General features: G+C 38.4%; 1 protein-coding gene across 1 annotated transcript in view; it reads left to right on the plus strand.

The window, feature by feature from the left end:
* The window catches only part of TRHDE (thyrotropin releasing hormone degrading enzyme), a 367,225-nt gene that overhangs the window by 51,875 nt on the left and 293,860 nt on the right, over positions 1 to 21,490 (plus strand). The window lies entirely within an intron of this gene.

The raw sequence follows: 21,490 nt of genomic DNA on the forward strand, positions 1-21,490 counted from the left end.
AGCATAAATTAGATCCCATTGAGCAGTGGGTTCCAATGTGGACATGGATGGTAGAGATGTGGCTGGAGGTGGCTTGTTAGAATCACCTGGTGGGGAGCAGAATTTTTCAGTTTAACTACATATAACCCCCTCTCTGCTTTGTCCTGTTCTAAGAAAATAAGAACACGTTCTCCCAAAATAAGATTTTGAGCCCTTGGTAATGAGTGTTGTATGAGTTTCGAGAAAAAGCCTGCAGTGTCCTTGCCGTCCTTCTCCGAGATTTGTCCTTCCCACAGCTTCGCTTACAAGGTCACACCCCTGAAAGGGCTATTCTTTCACATTCCTGCCCTTCCTACCAGCAGGTTGGTCAGCGTTTCCTGTATGTGTTTCTCTTCCACGGAACCAAAGTGTATAACAAAATTAAGTATTGAACCTGGAGTAATCAACACGAGTCCTGTTTAGTGAAAACCTACTGAATACTTTCTGTTTGTTATATCAGTTTAAAACCAGTAGGGAGGGGTTCTCTGCTTAGAGACATCTGAGGCTCAGAGGAGTTAAATGACAGACAAATAAGTAAGTGCATCAAAGCCAGGACCAGAACCTAGGTCTCCCTGATGCTACAGTCCTTGATTGTTACATACTGTCCCCATGAATGTAGACGTGAAGGGGTTAGGGATGCTGGGGATGGGGAGGGTTTACAGTGAAAGGAGAGATGAGTCTTCCACATTGTTGATCACATGGTATATGTTGCCTGTTACCAGGACTAGAAGTCTGACTTCTGGTAGTCGGTACTTCTGCCACCTGCATCTTAGTATGGGAGTTGCCAAGGAAAGCACAACACAGGCACTGATTAGACCAGTGCTTTTACTCACAGAGAGAAGAGACAGAGCAAGGCCAGCTCCAATAGGGAGCATCAGCCCCTACCGGACAGGTGCTTCCCAGCAGCAAACGCAGGGTATTTGACCCCTTTTGTGCTGCAGCAGAAGGACCCTCTCTCCTGCCCACAGAGGACACACACATATAGCAGTGGGGCTGGCCAAGTGCCATGTGAAGCACATGCTTAAGCAGAACAAAAGAGCGAGCACATATTGAGTCTGAAATAGGGAAAGATAGTCCCAAGCAAGGTGATAAGCCCAGTACAAGCTGGGAGGGCACTTTCTCTCCTGCTAGAGTGCTCCAGGCCAAAGGCCCATTCTTACACAGCCAAGTGGGGTCAAAAGACTGCATGCACGAGGCTGCCTTTCCCAACACACATAGAAGTAAAGACATCATAAGATGTCCATACAATGAGGGCGCGTGGGTGGCTCAGTCGTTAAGCGTCTGCCTTCGGCTCAGGTCATGATCCCAGGGTCCTGGGATCGAGCCCCACATCGGGCTCCCTGCTCAGCGGGAAGCCTGCTTCTCCCTCTGCCCTCCCCACCCCCCCACTTGTGTTCCTGCTCTCTCTATCTCTCTCCCTGTCAAATAAATAAATAAAATCTTAAAGAAAAAAAAAAGATGTCCATACAATGGAAGTAAGTGCGGGAAACATTGGGTGAAAAGTCAGACATGAGCTAAGTATTCCTATTGTTCAGTATGGTCCAGATTGGTCATCATAGAAAGGCTCCAGAATTAGGCAGGGAAGTTCAGGGGCTATGCGGGAACCATGCCCCATTTTTGACATGGTTAAAGGTGGGGTGGATCTGTCAAAAAAAAAATCAGAGTCAGGGAGGGGTTAGAATGCAACTGCATAAATACCAATTTTATATTGAAGATGACTTCTTCCTGAGAGAGTAGAATATTTTTTTCCCCTGTGGATTTTTGCAGACCTTCATTTACATCTCTAGATATTTGTATCAAAAGGCCTCTTACACCACCTTCAGTGTTATTTTATGAAACTCCTTAATGAGTGACTATACGTAAGTGATGTTCTTTCACCTTTCTGTCATAAACATCTTTGTAGACCTTGGGTATGACTTGACATTTCAGAAAACACTGGTTATAATAATGGTAAATGTATGGTGAATTGTGCTTCTGAGGTGTCGATCATCAATTGGGAGCTTTCGAGCTAAAATATTCCTCTCAGGGGTAGTACAAAAAAGTGAATTGTTTGAAACAAAATGAAAAAAGAATTAAAATAGAAAAACAAAACAAAACTCAGCGGAACTCTTTTGGCATAAAACATTGCCCATAGTCATTTGCTCCATATTTTTAACCTGAAAAAAAAATTCTTATTATTTGTTCTGTTGACATAACATGGTTATGTGTAGAAAAAGATTAATTCTAAATTAAATGCTAGTTTTTTTAGTGTAAGCCTGCACCCTCCAGTTTTGTTCTCACACACCACCTTTCGTCTCTTAACAATTCTTCATGTATTTTGAAGCACTGCACGCTAAAGAGATTTTGATTTCATCTTCAGAGGTTTATATATTTTTACATGTTTATTCAAATCCCGGAAAGGAGAAATCTAAGGAAAGAAAGCCAGTAAAACAAATGAACACTTCTGTTTACCAAACAGCATTTTGTAAAGAAAAACCACAATGGCGATTTTGCTATTGTATCTAGAATTTGATGCTTTGGGAGTGAAGAAGCTATATACATATAACAAATAGCCAACAATGACAACAAAATAAGGGTTCCCCGCTCCAGGGGGAAAAAAGGCTAGTAAAAAAGAGAGTACTATTCTTTTATCAGAAGTATTTTACGTATATTTTACCATTTCCTTTATCTATAGATCTCCATTGTTTTCAGCCTTTCGAAGACTTAATCAATGATTATGAAGCACAGTGAAACCTTTCTATTGTAAGGATGATTTTCATTACTTTAAAATGAGGAATTATTTAGTGAAATTGACAACACAGCCAGCCAGTTCCTCTTTTAATAGTAGGTTTGGGGCTATTTGCTTGAATTAACTGGATAACTATGTGTTGTGCAATTCACTTTACTTCTACACAAAATTTGATTCTTGATTTATGGGACTATAAACGAAGCACTTGGGCGCCTGGGTGGCTCAGATGGTTAAGCGTCTGCCTTCGGCTCAGGTCATGATCCCAGGGTCCTGGGATTGAGTCCCGCATCGGGATCCTTGCTCAGCAGGGAGCCTGCTTCTCCCTCTCCCTCTGCTTGTTCTCTCTCTGTCTCTCTCGCAAATGAATAAATAAAAATCTTTAAAAAAAAAAAAAAAAAACCAAGCACTTGATGTGGTGTATTCAATCAGAGAAGTTGCCCCTCTGTGGGGGTGGGGTAGTCTTACTCTTGCAGACCACTCAGAACAGTCATCCATCCAGTCCTCCACTAGTTGGCATTCTTAACAAGCAATTAGAACATAGAGACACTAGAACAAGAAGAACATTTGAAAGGGTCTCTGCTTTCTTTTTAACCACCAACTGTTCCAGGTTCGTAAGGGAAATAGTCTTTTTTATTGTTATTATTTTTAAAGGACACCAGTACAGTTCAAAAACAAAAGGTACTGATTTGTTGTCAAAAGAGTCTAATCCTGGGTCCCATCATGGTACTTACTAGGCCATGTGACTTTGTTCTAGTTTATCTCACCATGCTTCCTCTTTAAAATACAGTGTTTGGATTAGATAAAATGTAAGCTGAGGGAATTCACAGAACAGAAAAATTAAGGAACAAATACTGTAGGTCGGCATAGGTTTGCCAAGTTTTAGTCTGACAGATAAGCACAGGTCACTCTTCCCCCGGCAAACCACCATCATTATTGCCATCATCCCATCAAAGAAAGTCTATTTTAACATCACCCGAGTAGGAGCTACACTCTCAGAATAACAGGTAGTTCTTCATATTGAACAAATTAAGCTTTGTGAAAACTTGCTGCATTATTCTGACCTTTCTCATTTTGACTTGAATAGTGATTACATTGGGAAGGAGCAGTAACAACCTCGGGACCCCTATTTGGAAACTTCTGGATTAGATTATTTTCCATCTCTTTCTCTCTGTCACCCTTTCTGCTTCTATCCCTACAAGCTCTAAAGTTCTTTGATTTTATGATTCTAAGTTTTGTTTAAGCTAGAGAAAAAGATAAAGTCTATTGCCAGATTTTTATTTATTTATTTATTTTGGATACTTCTCGTGAGGACTTTTATCTTACTCATGTCTTCTACCAACTGGAGGTTATTTCACAAAATGGTTTGAGCTGATGTGTCCAGTGAGAAGGAGGGACACAGAGGTTGGAGACTCTGAGCAGGAGCTTGTTTAGTGAGCATGAAGCCTGAGTGGGAGAGCCCTTTTTTATATCCCCTTAATAATATTAGGAGATACAGAGAAAAATGGGGCACAGTGGTGAGACTTGTGGGTTAGGCAGTCATAGAAGTCTGATGTAGATTTCCCAAGTTGAAAAGTATTGGTTGGGAGAATGAATGAATGAATGAATGGATGAACATTTTTTCCTCACATCATTAAGTCCTCCTGATGAAAGTACTTAAGTTGGATTCATGATGTTCTAAAACTGTTTGTGTTTGAGAAATCATTATGACTTAATGGATCACCTAAGTAGAACACACTGAATCACCAGACTGACCACAGACATTTCTTTTCAGATTTCAACACAATATTCATAGTGACATTGTCAGTAGAGGAGACTGCTCTGAGGCCACAATTAAGAGATGCTGTAGATGATTTTACGGATGATTTTTTTTTTTTTCCTGCTTGCAGACTTACACACTTTTTTTTTTTCTTTTGAAGCTTCTTAAATCCCAGATGAAACTAGCTCTTAGCAGTTGTTCTCTTTTATGGGATTAATTTAAAAAGAAAATAAAAAGATGTAACATAAAATTAACACCTAAGCCATTTGATTACATATCAGACCATAAATATAAAAGAACTAGCTTTGACTTTCAGAAGATTGTTTTGGGAATTTTTTCTACACAGACTTCTTTTTGCCACTTGTCTCTCACCTACATATTTTTCCCTCTGTTTTCTTACTGGGAGTGTGTATAGGGCAAGCAGCCCAGTTTTAGTAATTGTCCTTGCCTGGCTCTTACCTAATCAACACCAGTCACTCTGGGTTTTGCATCCTGACATGCATTGTAAATGGCCCAGGAGTATCAGAGGGAAAAACCTGGCTTACCAGGTTTAAACAATGTCACGTTATAAATTATATCGACCAAAGCCAAAATATTGAAATCTGAGACTCCAAAACTCCATTTTGAGTTTGACGCTAGCATGGGTGACTTTCGCTTTGCTGTGTACTGACACATGCTGATGTTAGATTTCTACAAATGCTGGCATTATAGGATGGGTTAGGTGTTCAGGGATAGTAAGACAGAAGCTGGGTATTACAGACACATTATAAGTAATTGCCTAATTTGGAATTTCTTTTTTTGTGGTGGGTCACTTTCTACAATTTAATGGTTCAAATTTAAATTTGATCTATATTCTTTTTATAAACAGCATTCACACATTTTCTGTTGGTTTCCCTTTTAAATGCTTGTGCATATGCCTAAAGATAAAAGAGATAATCTTACATGTACCTTTGAATTATTGATGACTTAATTCATCATGATCTTAGGAAGATAAAATAGGAAAGCAATTTGTGTTTTTATGATTTGGGGGCCTTGGGTGGGAAGCATACAGATCATTTTTACTCTAGATATTTCTGACATTTTAGTACATTTCCACCATGTTATATTTTAGAGAGAAACTATACTACATAAGCATCATAAGTGGATTGAGCCAGAAAAAAATTTGCTGAAATGGTTTAACATGACAAGATTTAACTTTACACAGAGTGAAGAAATTTTACAGTGAGGAAAAGTTTGTTTGCTGCTAACTTTGTCATACTGTTAGTTTTCAAGACATATTTTCAAGGGATTCTCTTAATTGACATAATCCTGTATGAGTAAATAATTTATTATTTATTTTGGCTAATACTGTAATATCTAGTTTATTTAACAGCTAAATCACATAAGCTTCTGAGTAATAACTTAGCCTTCTGGTATCCCTATTTTATTTGGTCCCATTTCTCTGATGTTATCAAAACTGTCTCTATTAACATAGGAAAAAGAGTTTCTTATAAGTTTTCTAAGGTTCTTGTTCATTCCATCACAAACACATTTATGGAGAGTTCACCATAATCTTGTCTTTTGCTAGACATTGGTTATCCTGCATGCTTCCCAGCTCACAGTCAGCTGATTAGGAGACAGATAAGAAAATCAGTAATTATTGTACACTGTCTACTATGATTGATCAACCAGAGGGCCTTATGGCACTGCTAAAGGTATATTCTTTTTTTTTTTAATTTTATTTTATTATGTTAGTCACCATACATTACATCATTAGTTTTTGATGTAGTGTTCCACGATTCATTGTTTGCATATAACACTCAGTGCTCCATGCAATAAGTGCCCTCCTTAATACCCATCACCGGGCTAACCCATCCCACCCATCCCCGTCCCCTCTAAAACCCTCAGTATGTTTCTCGGAGTCCATAGTCTCTCATGGTTCATCTCCCCCTCCGATTTCTCCCCTTCATTTTTCCCTTCTCACTATCTTCTTCTTCTTCTTTTTTTAAACATATAATGTATTATTTGTTTCAGAGCTACAGGTCTGTAATTCAACAGTCTTACACAATTCACAGTGCTTACCATAGCACATACCCTCCCCAGTGTCCATCACCCAGCCACCCCATCCCTTCCACCCTCCCACCACTCCAGCAACCCTCAGTTTGCTAAAGGTATATTCTTACTTTTGAATATTAAGTGGAGAACAGTGTTGGTAGAGTTCATCTACTTCAGATAAATCAGTCTTTAAATTTTATAGTTGACAATAAACTCAGCAATTTTAAAACAATATTTAGACTACAGAGAAATCCAATTTGATCTGGAAATGTGAATTTCATATATCTAGGGCAAAACATGGGAAATCAGAGAATTACTGGAGCAAAAGGATGATATTGAATGCACTGAACCCATTTTTATCCCCCATGTTGATAATGCAATACCTTTCCCACTGAGTCTTGGAAGTGGGTGTTGTGTCCTGTTTTAAAAGCAAGCAGATGGAACTTATTAGAGAACCTCAATTCTTTGGTTTTTGAGGAAATTTCTAGCTTGTTCCAATTTTGTTTCACTGCTGTATTACAGGTTGCATTGGTAGATGGTAGAATCATATATCTTCATTTTAAAAGAAGAATCAGTGGTGAAAGTAGAACATTTTCTTTGATTTTTGTTTATCTCATTTGGATGGAAAAAAGTGTTGTTTGTTTTTGTTTTTGTTTTCTTCTGGTTTACACCATGAAATGATGGCTTATTTATCCTACGTCAAATCCCTCAGAGAGGAAAAGGATGTCTTGGAGCTTGGTACCCAAAGGACTCAGTTGTCCTGCATGCCACCAGTTTGTTCTCATCAAAATTCAAGAACACTGGTATGACAGGAGGACAGAACCAAGAGAAACATAAGGGAGGCAGAGGATGAAAGTGGGACTCCAAAAAAGATAAATGGTTTTGCTGTCAGTGCAGTGTAATGAAAATGAAATCAGTGTAGGCAGTGTCCATATCCCTCATCATGCCTAGCCCCAAACACTGCTTTAAATAAAACATATTTCTTTTATTTCCCATTTCTTGCTTGCTAACTTAAAGATAAATGACTTGCTTGCAAGCGCAGTGAAAAGGAAATAAAATCAGTAACAGGCGGTGCCCAAAATGCCCCAGCTGCTTAACTGTCTGGCCTTGAGGAATACACAGTTTTTATGGAAAAGTTTTACTGTTTGCTGTTAAGGAAACAAAAGCAACTCTCCCCAACCGCCTCCCCCAACTCTAAAAAAGAAAAAAAAAAAAATAAAAGCAAAGAAAAATAGAACTCCAAAATCAAAGCTCAAAAAAGCCAAAGCAATTCAGAGTCACACATGTAGTTGGTTCCTGGGGCCACCACGACATGAACTGTGAGAGGGGAAATGTGGCCATTGGAGCTTTGTGCGCAGAGCTTGGGCTCAAGGCTGCTTTCCTGCGATGGGACAACTCCTGGTTGTGCTCCTGCAGCCGGGGGTCAGCCGCCGGTAATGAGGACCAGGGCTGTTTCTAGGTAGGCAGTTGGATAAGCAATTAAATAGTTTGTGAGCAGCAGTTTGGGGCATTCTCAAAGGCGGGCAATTAGGCAGCTCCGGAACTGAAGCAACTAGGCAGTTGGATACGCTGGGCAGGAGAGTTAGCATTAAGAAGTAGAATAAAAGGGCTTTCCTAGCAAAAATAATAAGACACATTTAGTGAGTATCTCCTCCTGTGCCTGACACTAATCATAGATCGTTAACATCTCCAGTTTCTTTAACATTTAGAACAGTGCTTCTCAAACTTAGCATCTGATTTCCCAGGGCTTGTTTAAAACAGATTGCTGGGGGGCGCCTGGGTGGCTCAGTTGGTTAGACGACTGCCTTTGGTTCAGGTCATGATCCTGGAGTCCCGGGATCGAGTCCCGCGTCGGGCTCCCTGCTCGGCAGGGAGTCTGCTTCTCCCTCTGACGCTCCCCCATCTCATGCTCTCTCTCTCTATCTCATTCTCTCTCTCAAATAAATAAATAAAATCTTTAAAAAAAAAAAAACAGATTGCTGGGCCCCACTCCCAGAGTTTGGAATTCAGGAAGTCTGGGGTGGGACCTGAGAATTTGTTTGTATTCCTAACAAGTTCCCAGGTGATAGTGCTGTCTACATAAAACCCTCTGTGGTAATGGCTCCGATAGCAAAATCTGAGTATATGCCAGGCACTCTGCTCAGCACCTTAAATCTGTTATCTCATTTAGTCTTTAATGTATGGTGATTAACATAACATAATAAACAAACAAACAACAACAACAACAAAACAACAAAACAATAATCTTTACAGAAAGTTTATTGGATGTCATTTATCCCCCTTTAAATGCCCAGCTTTGGGCTCCTACAAGCCAGAGGACTGGCCAAAGCCATAGACATAATTAGTGATGGAGGCAGGATTTGAACCCAAGTGTTGGTCTCCAAAATCCATGCTCTAATCACCACACCACAGCATGTCTTGGTGTCTTGTCTTTATAAATGGCCTGACTCAAATTTTTCACTTGTTCTTCTATCCCAAGAATGGAGAACACTCTGAAGATGATAAATTTTATTTACTTAGCAGGGATCGTGCAAATATAAGACAGCTCTCTCAGTGAATTTTACCCTGACAGAAGGACATTTCATTACTCTGCCATCAGAGTTATGAATTATATCTGCTATGGAGCTGCTTACGTGTCATTTTGCTCTACTTCTGGTGTCCAAAATAACTGTGAGATATAGACTTTCTGGGTATTGGGTATGGCCAAGGACGCTGGGCAGAACTTCATGGAAGAGGTGGGACTCGAACCAAAGAGGTTGGCCGACCCAGGTTTTGATGGGGGAACAGGAACAGGTAGGTTATAGGTGCTCTATACAATGGGCATGCATTTATGTACATGTATGGAGGAAAATGGCCCAGTCTGAGGGAAGGGTGTGGGGGAAAATCAAAAGGTAGGGATGGTGAGTCAAATATGGATCAGTTTGATGTTCAGGATGCGAAGTTGAGTTTAAAAATGGTTTGACCAACCCTATATAAGAGAAAAATTGAGTTGAGATGAATGTACTTGTCTATATTCTTTTCCCCTTCTTTAATTATGTCTCTTCCATGACTATTCATTCCCAAGATACTTATTGAGCATTTACTATATGCTGGGCAGTGGGCCAGGCACTGGGCCAAAGTGAGGTATGAAAGACCGACAGAGACACTGCACTTGGAGAGCTTCCAGTGTAGCCCCTTGCTACTCAGTGCTCTGGCAGTTATCAACAGTAGGCATCACCTGGGAGCTTGTTAGAAATAGATCATCTCAGCTCCGGCCTAGACTGACTGAGTCAGAATCTGCATTTAAGCAAGTTTCCCAGGCGATTTATATGGACGTTAATGTTTGAGAAGTACTAAACAGTTCAGCTTTTAGGACTTTTCTCTATTCTTCTCATTCACCGAAGTTATTGTCTGTGAAGGATAGTCTGAGTTAGGAGAAGATGAATACATTTCCGAGAATGAACAAAGGAAATAGGAACATATAAAAATATGAAGGAAATAAAGTCCTGATGGTCATCTTGTGCTTGATTAAATGTCTCTAGTATTAGGGAGGATGCTCATTACCTTATTATCTCCTCTTCAGCTTCTACGTCAGGGCCAATCACTTTGCTGGTGCCCAGTGAGGAGTGATGGATTGTTCAAATGGTGAGAAATGATTAAAAATAAAAAAGAAAATAGAGATTATTTCTGAGTATTTACCAATATATATTAATGTCTTGCCTGTGATACCTAAAGCTAGGACAAAAATTGTAAGGAATGCTACTTTTAGCAGATTTGAAAGTTGTCTGAATTGAGGAATGTTAAAAATTCAGAATTTGGAATAAGAAAGAGGTAATCCAGGTGAAGATAATTGAGGTCTAGTTTTAGAAAAGAAGGTGGTTTGGGGAGATATTGTGACGAATTTGTGACAGTAATGGGATTAAAATAATAGCTCTACACTCCTGAAGATTTCTTGTTCCATGCATTAAAAATGGATGGACATGGGCTGAAGGGACCCAGTAGGTGGAAATTCACAAACCTTGATGATTAGGTATGTATTAGGTCAGGAATGCATACCCGTGCCATTAGTAAAAATCTTGTTTGATCCTCTTGGCTATGTAACCTGGATACAGTTCTGAAGATAGAACTGGGAACAAAAATATCAACACCACCAAACTGAGTCAGTGATTTGGATTTGGGGCTGAGATGAAGGGTTATTTTGAAACTTGGTCATCTATATATTTTTTTTCCTATGAGTGGATGGTCTTTTTATTGGAAATCTTGTTACTCAAGAAACATAGGTTTTTAAAAAAAGCATTATTACACTGGATAATTCAAATTTAAGTGACAGTGCATGGAGAGAAGTGATGTTTTATGGTCCAGATATTTGGGGATTGAAGTCAACCTTTGATTTTTCTATCGCTAGTGGAATGGTATAATTTTAGGTTTATTCAGAGTCCTCTGAATGACTTTTCTAATTACTCTTTCTTCTTTTAATTCTTCTAAAGTGGAAAGAGAAGACAGCAGTGGATTCTATGGTTAGAATTGTATTTCAAGGGGCACGGTGTAAAATAATAACATTATGGTGCTCACAGAGAGCAAGAATCTCTGTGTAATATATTGTTCAGCAAATCATTCATCATCATAATTGCCATGCTCGACACTTTGCTCATTTGTAGATTTTTCCTTTCTCGCCAGAATTTTTCTTCAGTAAAAATGATTTAAAGAGTAGCTATAGGGTTCAATCCTATCCTTCATGATAGAACAGGGACAAGAACAGTGTTTTTTCCAAATCTACTTCCACTCGAATTCTAGTTTATTATGATTGCACATTCCTCAGGAGCTTGCCAATCACAGAGCATTTTCTTTATGTTCTCTTGGGGGCAAATTCCATATTCTGTCGAGAGGTTTCAGGAAGTAGACCCTGTGACTGCTGCATAGCCTTTCAATGCCATTTTGTATCTATTTTAGGAAGACTCATTCTTTGAGCTGCAGATGTGAAGTTCAAATGAACCAGTGGGCACACATCTGTAATGTTAGAAATTACTTTGGCATTTAGGCATCTTTTATTTCAGTCTTTTCTTGGATGGGCCAGAGAAATAAAGACGATGGGACTTAAAACAAGTGGCTTGGTACCAAACACTAGACTACATTCTGGGATGCTTCTTCCCTTGTTTTCTGCTGGCCACCTTCCGGCACACACACAGTGGCCGCTAGACTATGAACACCCGGAAGGCAGGGACCGTGTCATAATCATGTAGGTCTGTCCCATAGAACCTCATGTATAGAGATTCCAACATGAGCATCTATCAAATTGAGCTTATTGAAGAAAAAATGTAGTAAAACACTTTCCAGAGACTGTGGCAGCAATTCAGAATATTCCGTTTTATATTTTGGGCAATAATATTTTTAAGCCAAAAACTGGAGACAATTGTTTGATGAGTGGGCAGAATATTTGAAATCAGAGCTGCCTTGAAAAACCTAGGGTGGATGATTGCCCTGTCTGTATCTCTGTTAAAGAATAGGTTCATGAGCAATTATTTCCAGAATGCTTAGTGAGCAAGTGGGATAATACATTTAAAACATTAAACAAAGAAGTGAAATGTGTAAATTCAATGTGATTTTCTTTAGACATAAGCACATCCAGAGTAGTCAGGAATGGAGTGGAATGGGAGCAAAAGGAAAGCATTTATGGTGAGGCTGGAGATAGTTTATTTTAGGGGTTCATAAAAGGAAAAAATAGCTTTAATATTTGTTAAGAACTGACATTTGTTATCTCTTCTGAAACCCTGTAGATAGGTTGTTTTTTCCCCCAACTTTATTGAGAAATTATTAACAAATATAATTGTATATATTTAAAGTGTACAAGGTGATGATTTGGTATACGTTATATATATTGTGGAATGATTAGCAAGGATTTTTTTTGTCGTTTCTAATTTTTTATTATTATTATATTTAATTGTACTAAAATACACATAAACCTCATCATCTAAACCATTTTTTAGTGTACAGTGGCATGAAGTACATTCACATTGATGTGTAACCATCACCACCATCCATCTCTGGAACTTCTTCATCTTGCAAAACTGAACCTTTGTACCCATTAAGCAGTAACTCCCATTTCTCCCTCCCCCTCACCCCGGCAATCACCATTCTACATCTTTTTCTGAATTTGACTACTTTAAGTACCTCATGCAAGTGGAGTCATACAGTATTTGTCATTGTGTGACTGGCTTGTTTCACTTAACATAATGTCTTCATCCATGCTGTAGCATATGTGAGAATTTTCTTCCTTTCTAAGGCTGAATACTATTCCCTTGTCTAGCTTATTTATCCATTTATCCATGAATGGACACTTGTGTTTCCTTCATCTTTTGGCTATTGTGCATAATGATGCTATGAAGATGGGTGTTCAAATACCTGTTCAAGTCCCTGCTTTCAGTTCTTTCAGGTATACATCCAGAAACGAAGTGCTGGATCATATAGTAATTCTATTTTTAATTTTCTGAGGAACCACCATACTCTTTTCCACAGTGGCTGCATTTTACAATACCACCACCAGTGCACAGGGGTTCCAATTTCTCCATATCCTTGCTCGTACTGTTTTCTCCTGTTTTGTTGTTACTGCTGTTTTTAATAGCCATCCTGACAAGTGTGAGATGGTATCTCATTGTGGTTTTGATATACATTTCCCTAAAGACTAGCGATGTTGAGCATCTTTTCTTATTGGCCATTTGTATATCTTCTTTGGAGAAATTATTGGCTATTTGTATATCTTATTGGCCATTTGTATATCTTCTTTGGAGAAATTCAAAAGACTATTTGAGTCCTTTGCCTATTTTTGAATAGGGTTGTTTGTTTTTTTGTTGTTGAGTTGTGGGAGCTCCTTATGTATTCTGGATATTAACCTGTTATCAGATATATGATTCCCAATGAGTGGGTTGTTTTCTCATTCTTTCATTCAAAGGACATTTGATAGTACCCTTTGATGTACAGAAGGTTTTTTTTTTTTTTTTTGATGTAGCCCTATTTATCTATTTTTTCTTTTATTGTCTTTTGGCACTCCTATCCAAGAAATCATTGCCAAATCCAACACCATGAAGCTTTGCCCCTATGCCGTCATCTAAGAATTTTATAGTTTAGCTCTTAACATTCTGGTCTTTGATTTATTTGGAGTTGATTGTTGTGTATTGTTTTATTATGCTTGTTTTACTACTGGGAAACTGAAGCTCAGAAGAGGCTATTTGACCCAAAAGCCTGTGTTATTTCTACTCCACACTCTTCTTATGGTAGAGCACTGTAAAATCTCATAGACTAACCCAAGAAAGTCAGCAGCTTGTAGAATACCTCTTAATCCTCAAAATATCCATATTAATTACCTATGAATGAATATCATTGGAATTTCCTGAGTACTCTTTTCTGATATTTAATTGCACTAACATCTTTTCAGACTCAGGTCAAAAGATTGGTCCCTTCAGGAAGCTTGCTTTCGCTGTACCTCCTTCCCGGGTTAGATTAGGTGCCTATGGCATGTTACCATATTGTGTTTTAGTTATCTCTCTCTGTGTCTGTCTATACCAAGGGACTAAGCTCCTAGCCCCTTATTACTCAGAGCCCCTTATTACTCAGCAGCATCGACATTACCTGTAAGCATGTTAAAAACATGGAATTTCAGGCTCCACTCCAGAACTACTAAGTCAGAATCTGCATTTAAGGAAACCCCCAAGTGATTTGTTTGCACTTGGATTGAGAAGCACTCTCCTAGCACATGGTAAGCACTCATTTGAGCAAATAGATGCAAGAATAAATGATATTTAAAATACATGTAACTTGGGTGCCTGAGTGGCGCAGTGGGTTAAGTGTTAGGTTGTTGGTTTTGGCTCAGGTTGCAATCTCAGGGTCCTGAGATTGAGCCCCACTTCTGGCTCAGCACTCAGTGCAGGGTCCTCTTGGATTCTCTCTTCCTCTTCCTCTGCCCTTCCCCCTGTGCTCATTCTCTCTCTCTCTCTTTTTCTCTAAAATAAATAAGTAAAATCTCTGGCGTGCCTGGGTGGTTCAGTCGGCTAAGTGTCTGACTCTTGGTTTTGGCTCAGGTCATGGTCTCAGGATCATGAGATTGAGCCCCACTTGGGGCTCTGTGCTCAGCGTGAAGTCTGAGATTCTTTCTCCGTCTCCCTCTGTCCCTCCCTGGGCTCACACACATGTTCAGGTGGTCTCTCTCTCTCTCTAAATAGAAAAACAAAAAACAAAAAAACATGTAGCTCAGTTCTATGCTTGGCTTTTAGAAGGGTATGGGTGCTCTGACTTCCTGGAGTGTAGAAGTGTGTGCTGAGAGAGGTCCTACTCTTCTGCTTCTGCACCTGCTCTTTATAGTCCTGGCCTGCATGGCTAGAGAGAAAGAGAGATAGTCATGCTCCTCATGCAGGATAGACTAGCTACAGGCACCTACCTGTCTAGTGCTCTGTCCCAATATATCCCAGGCAGGAGCAAACAACTCTCAATATCAACATGTTTTGATGCCAAAAAGAAAGGAAGGGAAAAGTAAATCTAAAACTTCGTTTTTAGACTTGCTGCAGAGACAACGAATAGTTCTTCTCCTTAATTATTTATGGTGTTACCTTGGTGGTATTTATAGATTATGATCAGGTTCCCTCCTTGAAGCTCATTCTCTAGACTGTATAAATTTAGTTTCCCTGAGTGTGTCTCATATGTCTTTTCCTCTGAGCCAAGCCTGAAATGCATTCTATTCCCCTTTGCTTGCTCTGTGATTTATCTGCATTATTCCTAAACTGCTGGAGTCAGAAGAGTTCCTGCTTATGGTCTTTGGCTGGTTTAGATTCACTGCTGTCTCCCTGGTTTCACATGCTGTTCCTAATATGCATAGCTGAGAGTTGCACTGGGATTATTACTATTTTTTTATGGTCAGCCTGGTGCAAACGTTTCAATGTAGTAGGGTAGATAAATACACTGTTTTCCTGCCGCATGGACTTGGCTGTGCTTAAGCATGATGCTAAGAACTCTTTTAGGTAGGAACTTGAGATTGTGAAAACATATCAACAAAATCAAATAAATCCTCAAACAGATCCTGGAAAAAAATAACTTGTAGAAATTTCAGATTGGTAGGAATTTTCTGCTAATTGGAACTTGTAAATATGTTTCAGATGACTTTTTAAACAAATGTCACTGTGCTGCTTATGTTTTCACACAGAGCATTGGAAAGGAATGTGTTTTCTCTTTCTCGGGTAAACTTATTTATTAGATCGATGCCAGGCTTTTCCTCTGAAGCTTTTTATTGCCAGTTTGGGGCTTTATTCCATCATTCCACCTCAGGCAAAAATCCTATTGTTTTCTAACTAAGGATGGTGGTGATTGTTTTTTTGCTTGGCAGTTGTTACACCAAAGATCATGGTTTATTGTATAGATAAAATGTGACTTCTCCAATTGGGTATTTCCTTCTTGTAGCACTTACCTGGTAAATTTTAAAGAATTCAAGAATGATGAAGAAATAGATGCTTAATAGCTAAATTGACCTTCAGAGTTTGGAATTATTGAAAGTAGAGGAAAGTATATTTGAGTATCAGTGTATTCCATATTTGAGCATCAGTGTATGAAGGTATCAGAAGTCATGGGTCAGGAGTTAGGTACAGGTTCTAGCTTTGGATCTACCATGTGCTAGTTATATGACTTTGCCCAAGTCACTTGTTTATACTGAGGATAAATTTCTGCTTCACAATACTTTAAGGAGGATTGAGTGGTTGATGTATGTAAAGCCCTTGGCAAACAATGATGAGCCATAAACATATCAGATGTAGCAGATGATGACGAAGATGCTGCTTTTGCTCATGGTAATGAAATTTATGTCCCATAAGGAAGACATATTCTAAATGAATTTTGTGAACTTACAACATATCTTTAGAAAGAGCTACTAACAAAAGGAGGCTATTAGTATATGACTTTTTTCTCTCCCAAGAATTCCAGGATTTAACAACATAATTTGAGTTCTTTAAAGAGGAAAAAGAATTTAAACGTTTTTTCTTTTAGAATTGGCCTTCCATTTTTTCATAATAGCCAAACCCTGAAATCAGTCAAGCTGTCCTTCAGTAGATGAATAGATAAATAAACTGCAATACCTCCAGACGATGCAATATTATTCGGCATAAAAAAAAATGAGCTATCTAGCCATGAAAAGACATGAAGGAATTTTAAATGCATATTACTAAGTGAAAGAAGCCAATCTGAAAGAAGCCAATCTGTATGATTCCAATTATATGGCATTCTGGAAAAGAAAAAACTATGGAGACAGTAAAAAGATCAGTGGTTGCCAGGGATTGGGGGGTGGAGGTGGTAAAGAGAGCTAAATAGGCAAAGCAGAGAGGATTTTTAGGGAAGTGAAAATACTCTCTGATATTATAATGATGGATATATGTCATACATTTGTCTAAACCCATGGATGCACACCAAGAAAGAACTCTAGGGTAAACTATGGCATTAGGTGAGAAAAAATTGGCCTTACATAGGAGTAAAGGATAATATTAAGTTGAATAAATTTAGTCTACCTATGTTTTCAGTAGAATATTTTTTGAAATGAAAATTCTAAAAATAACTTTTCTCCTTTAAGCATTGACTATTGTGACCTGGTGTATGACAAATAACTCCCATCAACTGAACTTCCGTCATGGTTGAACAATTCCCTATCTAGATGCCAACCTTCTGCATATCTCTTCATTTCTTGAGACACTCCTATAACATTTTTACAAACTTTAACCCTGTTAATGGTCTTACATACTTTTATTCAATTTTCACTAATTATTTTTACCTCCCATTTTGCTGAAAATATTGAAGCTTTTACCTTCAAATTACCTCCTCAAATTACCTCAATATATTTTTCTTCTTTGAATCAATACTAGTTTTTTTGTTGTTATCATAACAAATGAAGTATCATTCCTTATTTCCTTATCTTCAAGACGATTTCGGTCTACACATGCCACAACTGTCATTCCTACTATGTACCTCCTCTCTAAAGAATGTCAGCCTAGACCTGATGTGTTACTGCAACTCTATCTTCCTCTCTCTGGCAGGACTTTGCTTCCATTGTTATCATTTTCATGAGACTCTTCTATTTCTCCTTTATTGATTTTGTCCCCTCTGCCTGAAAACAGACATCATTATCCATTGGTTTGTCAGTCCATCCATCCATCCATCCATCCATCCATCCATCCATCCATTTATTCAAAACTAAATTATTTTTTTCAGTATTTTAAGCATTGCATTATTTCCAAATGAACAAGACACAGTCTCTCACTATAGTGGATACTGTGGTGCTTACCTATCCCCTTGTTGCTGAGGATACCTGCTGCTAAAGGATCATAGTTAAGTCCCCCTTGGGAATTGCCCTTGGCCACAGGTATCCTTCTCATTCCAGGTTTATCTCCTTGGGAGGTGAAGGGGGGTTGGCAGTAGGAGAAGGGACAAAATAAATAACTGGTTCATATAAAGAAAGCAAGGCCTACTTACTCCCTTGCCTCAATTTGTGACAACTCTGAAGAGCCACCCCAGCCCCAGAGGGCCCTCCTGCCCCCTTGGATGGTCTGGAGCTTCAGGTCCATCTGGTTCAACTGCATTGTAGGTCAGCCTCTCCCTCTGTCCAGTCCTGCCTTCCCTGCTTCCTTACAGATATGTTTTTTGAGAATGCATCCCAAGAGACGTTATGTATGCAGTTCTCACCCCTGAGAGTTGGTTTCTAGAGAAACCAATCTAAGATGCTGTTTTTCAAGAGTTCATACTTTAGTTAGTATAAAAGATTGACAAGAAAACCAATCATTAAAAGTAAATATGGTAAGCACAATGGTGAACCTGCAGAATTGTGTGAGAATTCGCAGGGAGGGTAAAAGACACCTTGGATTATGGGAATCCAGAAAACAATAAAGAAGTAAGGATTGATGGCCTGACACTTGGCGTGTATAGAAGCTAGCCATTTAGATGAAGGGGGTAAAAGCAATCCAGGCAGCTGGATGTTTTTGCTAGGAGAGCTTGATATATTTGGGAAACCCTAAATAGAAATTAACTCTGCATAAAATGAGGGAAAGGGCAAATGGAGTGATTGAAAATCATGAGAGGGCATCTATTGTTTTATTCTTGTCCAGCCTCCATTATTCTTTCTTCCAGTATTAACATTTTGAGTTGCTATGAGGGGCTGTTTTAGTTCAGTTTAGATTTGGCTACAAGTGATGGAAACCCCATAAATAATAGTGGCTTTAACTAGAAATGTGTCTGTTTCTCTCTCACATAAGAGAGTATAGAGGTAGTCAAGCTAGTGCTGCTGTGGTGTTTCATGGTAGCAGAGACCCAGATTTATTCCATGCTATTATTTCACTAGAGATGGATTCTCCATTCCCAAAGCCGCTTGATGTCCAAGATGCCTGCTGGACCCATCTATCCCTTCAGCATTCCAGCCAGCAGAAAGGAGGAGGGGGAGAAAAAAACATGCCCCCATCTTTAAAGATACTTCCTGAAGTTGCACACGACAACTTCAAGATTTATGCTCCCTTGGCCAGAACTCAGTCACATGGTCACACTATTTTTGGGAGGATAAAAATGTGGTATTTATTATAAGAGACTGTGTATGAAGTAAAAAAATATGATGAAAAGATACAAAATTGTGACTAATTAGTGTTCTCTGCCATGGAAACTGTCACCTCACATCGGATACAGTCTTGTTAGACACCAAGGAGTGGACAGATGATTTAAAGCTGCTAATCATAGGCTCCGTCCATGATATTTGTATATCATCTGAATGACCCAAAGACTGACATGATTGGTATTCTGAAGAGACCATCCATGTGTTCCTGCATCTGGAACCTCCTTTTCTAAGCCTATTTAATAATCTTTTCTTTGATTTTGTGAGCCACCCTGTGTCTTTCCTTAGTTAAAAGTTGTTTCTGTTACTTGCAAAAAATTTCCTAACTAGTATGCCATATTAACTGCATTAAAGGATTCAGACATAATTCTAGAGATGAAAGAGTACATTGATGAATTTTAAGCAGGATAGGATGTTATCAGATTTTTGTCTTGGAAACATTTTTTTAAAACCTTCAGAATTGGATGAATTGGAAGAAGTTAAGATTGGAAGCAGAGGGAGGTCTAAAACTAGTGCAAGAATCTAGATGAGAAGTGGCCAGGGGCTCAACTTAGAGATGCCAATAAGGATGGGGCCAAGATGCAGTATTTAAAAGATATTTGGAAGGTAGAGGCCACAGGATTTAAAAAACTGCACATCTATGGACCAGTAATATTCATTAATAAAAGATGAAGCTAGTGTTTACAAAGACAGTTCTAAAAGAACCTAAAAACAAATGAAATACAGTATTTATTTAAACTCCTGGTCTTATAAATTATGGGTATATGTTCAGAAAGAGAAAATATTTGAAAAAGGTTTTGAAAGTACTGGTCTACAGAAATGGTGAGTTACAAAACAGCAGGAAGTGGTAAGTGGTAGAAAGGATTGAAATACAATTCAAAATCAGTGCTCAAGATACAAATTTGAGTAGAGAGAAAAGACTTTAGAAAGTCCCAAATTTCTGTAAATATGGAGCTATGTGAAATAAAATTGGAGCTCATTTAGAGAAAGAGTTGCCAGTATTTGGTATTTATCTTTCTGAATTGTTAATATGTTTTATTGTCATATTTTGATTCTCTTCACTTACTTGCATCATTGTACAATAACCTAACTTAAAGAAAACTTTGGATGTAACCTTTTTCTTAAACTGGCAAATACTTGAGAAGTGTGGTGTAAATAATATGAGTTAAATCTACCAGTGCTACAGACTTGTTTCAGTTCACAACTAATCATTTCTTCTTAGATGTATACCCTAAACTAATTTTTAGTGTTTTGAACTCTTGGAGAACAGATAGGTTTTCAAGAAGAGAGAAGTTCCCTGTATCTACTAAAAAGCAAGGAGTATATCTTTTAGTATATTCTATTCCTAAAGAAAGCATTAATGAAGAGAATATGGTTAGTGTAGGTGATTGAGATGTGGAATTGGAAGAATCAATCTTTTTTATTTTCATTAATTTGTGAGGTAAGCAGTTAGTGAAAAAAAGAGCACCATTTGAGCATAATTTATGTATTATATAAGTAGATTTAGCTAATACCTCTGAGGAAGAGTTAGTTCTATTGTCTTTCTTAACATTAGAGGAAGATGAAGCTGAACATACAGGAATTAGAACACATTCATTGCTTTTCTCTATTATAGTGGCATTTAATATAGTTGTTTGAACATGATTCTCAGATAGAAAATTTTTCCTTCATTTTTTGGAATGCAGCCATTGTAACAACTAGGCTTTGGGATATGTCAGTTTGGGCTGCTATAACAGAATACCATAGACTGAGTGGCTTAAACAACAAACATTTATTTCTCATAGTTCTGGAGGCAAGGAAGTCCAAAATCAAGGTATTGGCAGATTGGTGAGGGCCCTCTTCCTGGTTTGAGATGGCAGCCTTCTTGCTGTATTTTCACATGGTGGAGAGAGATAGAGCTAGCTTTCTAGCCTCTTTTTATAAAGGGACTAATCCCATTAAGACAATTCTACCTCATCTAAACCTAGTTACCTCCCAAAGGCTCTACCTCCAAGTTATCATCATGTTGGGGGTTAGGATTTCAACATACGGATTTGGAGAGGGATACAACATGCAGCCCATAACAAGATATTATTTAATTTCAACAATGATGCTAATAATCACAGCTAACATACAGCATTTATTAGGTGTCAGACAGTATTCCAAGTGCTTTACATGTAATACTCCCAGTATCCCATGAGGTAAATCCTATTACTATCTCCATTTTGTAGATTAGAAAAGTGAGGAGTAAAGAGGTTATATAACACAGCTAAAAAAACGATCAGAATCAGGATTCTAATCCAAGCAATAAGGCTCCAGAGTCTGTGGTCACTGTGCTATCTAAATAACATATATTGGAATGTCAACCACCCCCAAAGAA

Source organism: Halichoerus grypus, chromosome 6 (assembly GCF_964656455.1).
Source record: "Halichoerus grypus chromosome 6, mHalGry1.hap1.1, whole genome shotgun sequence".
Classification (NCBI taxonomy): domain Eukaryota; kingdom Metazoa; phylum Chordata; class Mammalia; order Carnivora; family Phocidae; genus Halichoerus; species Halichoerus grypus.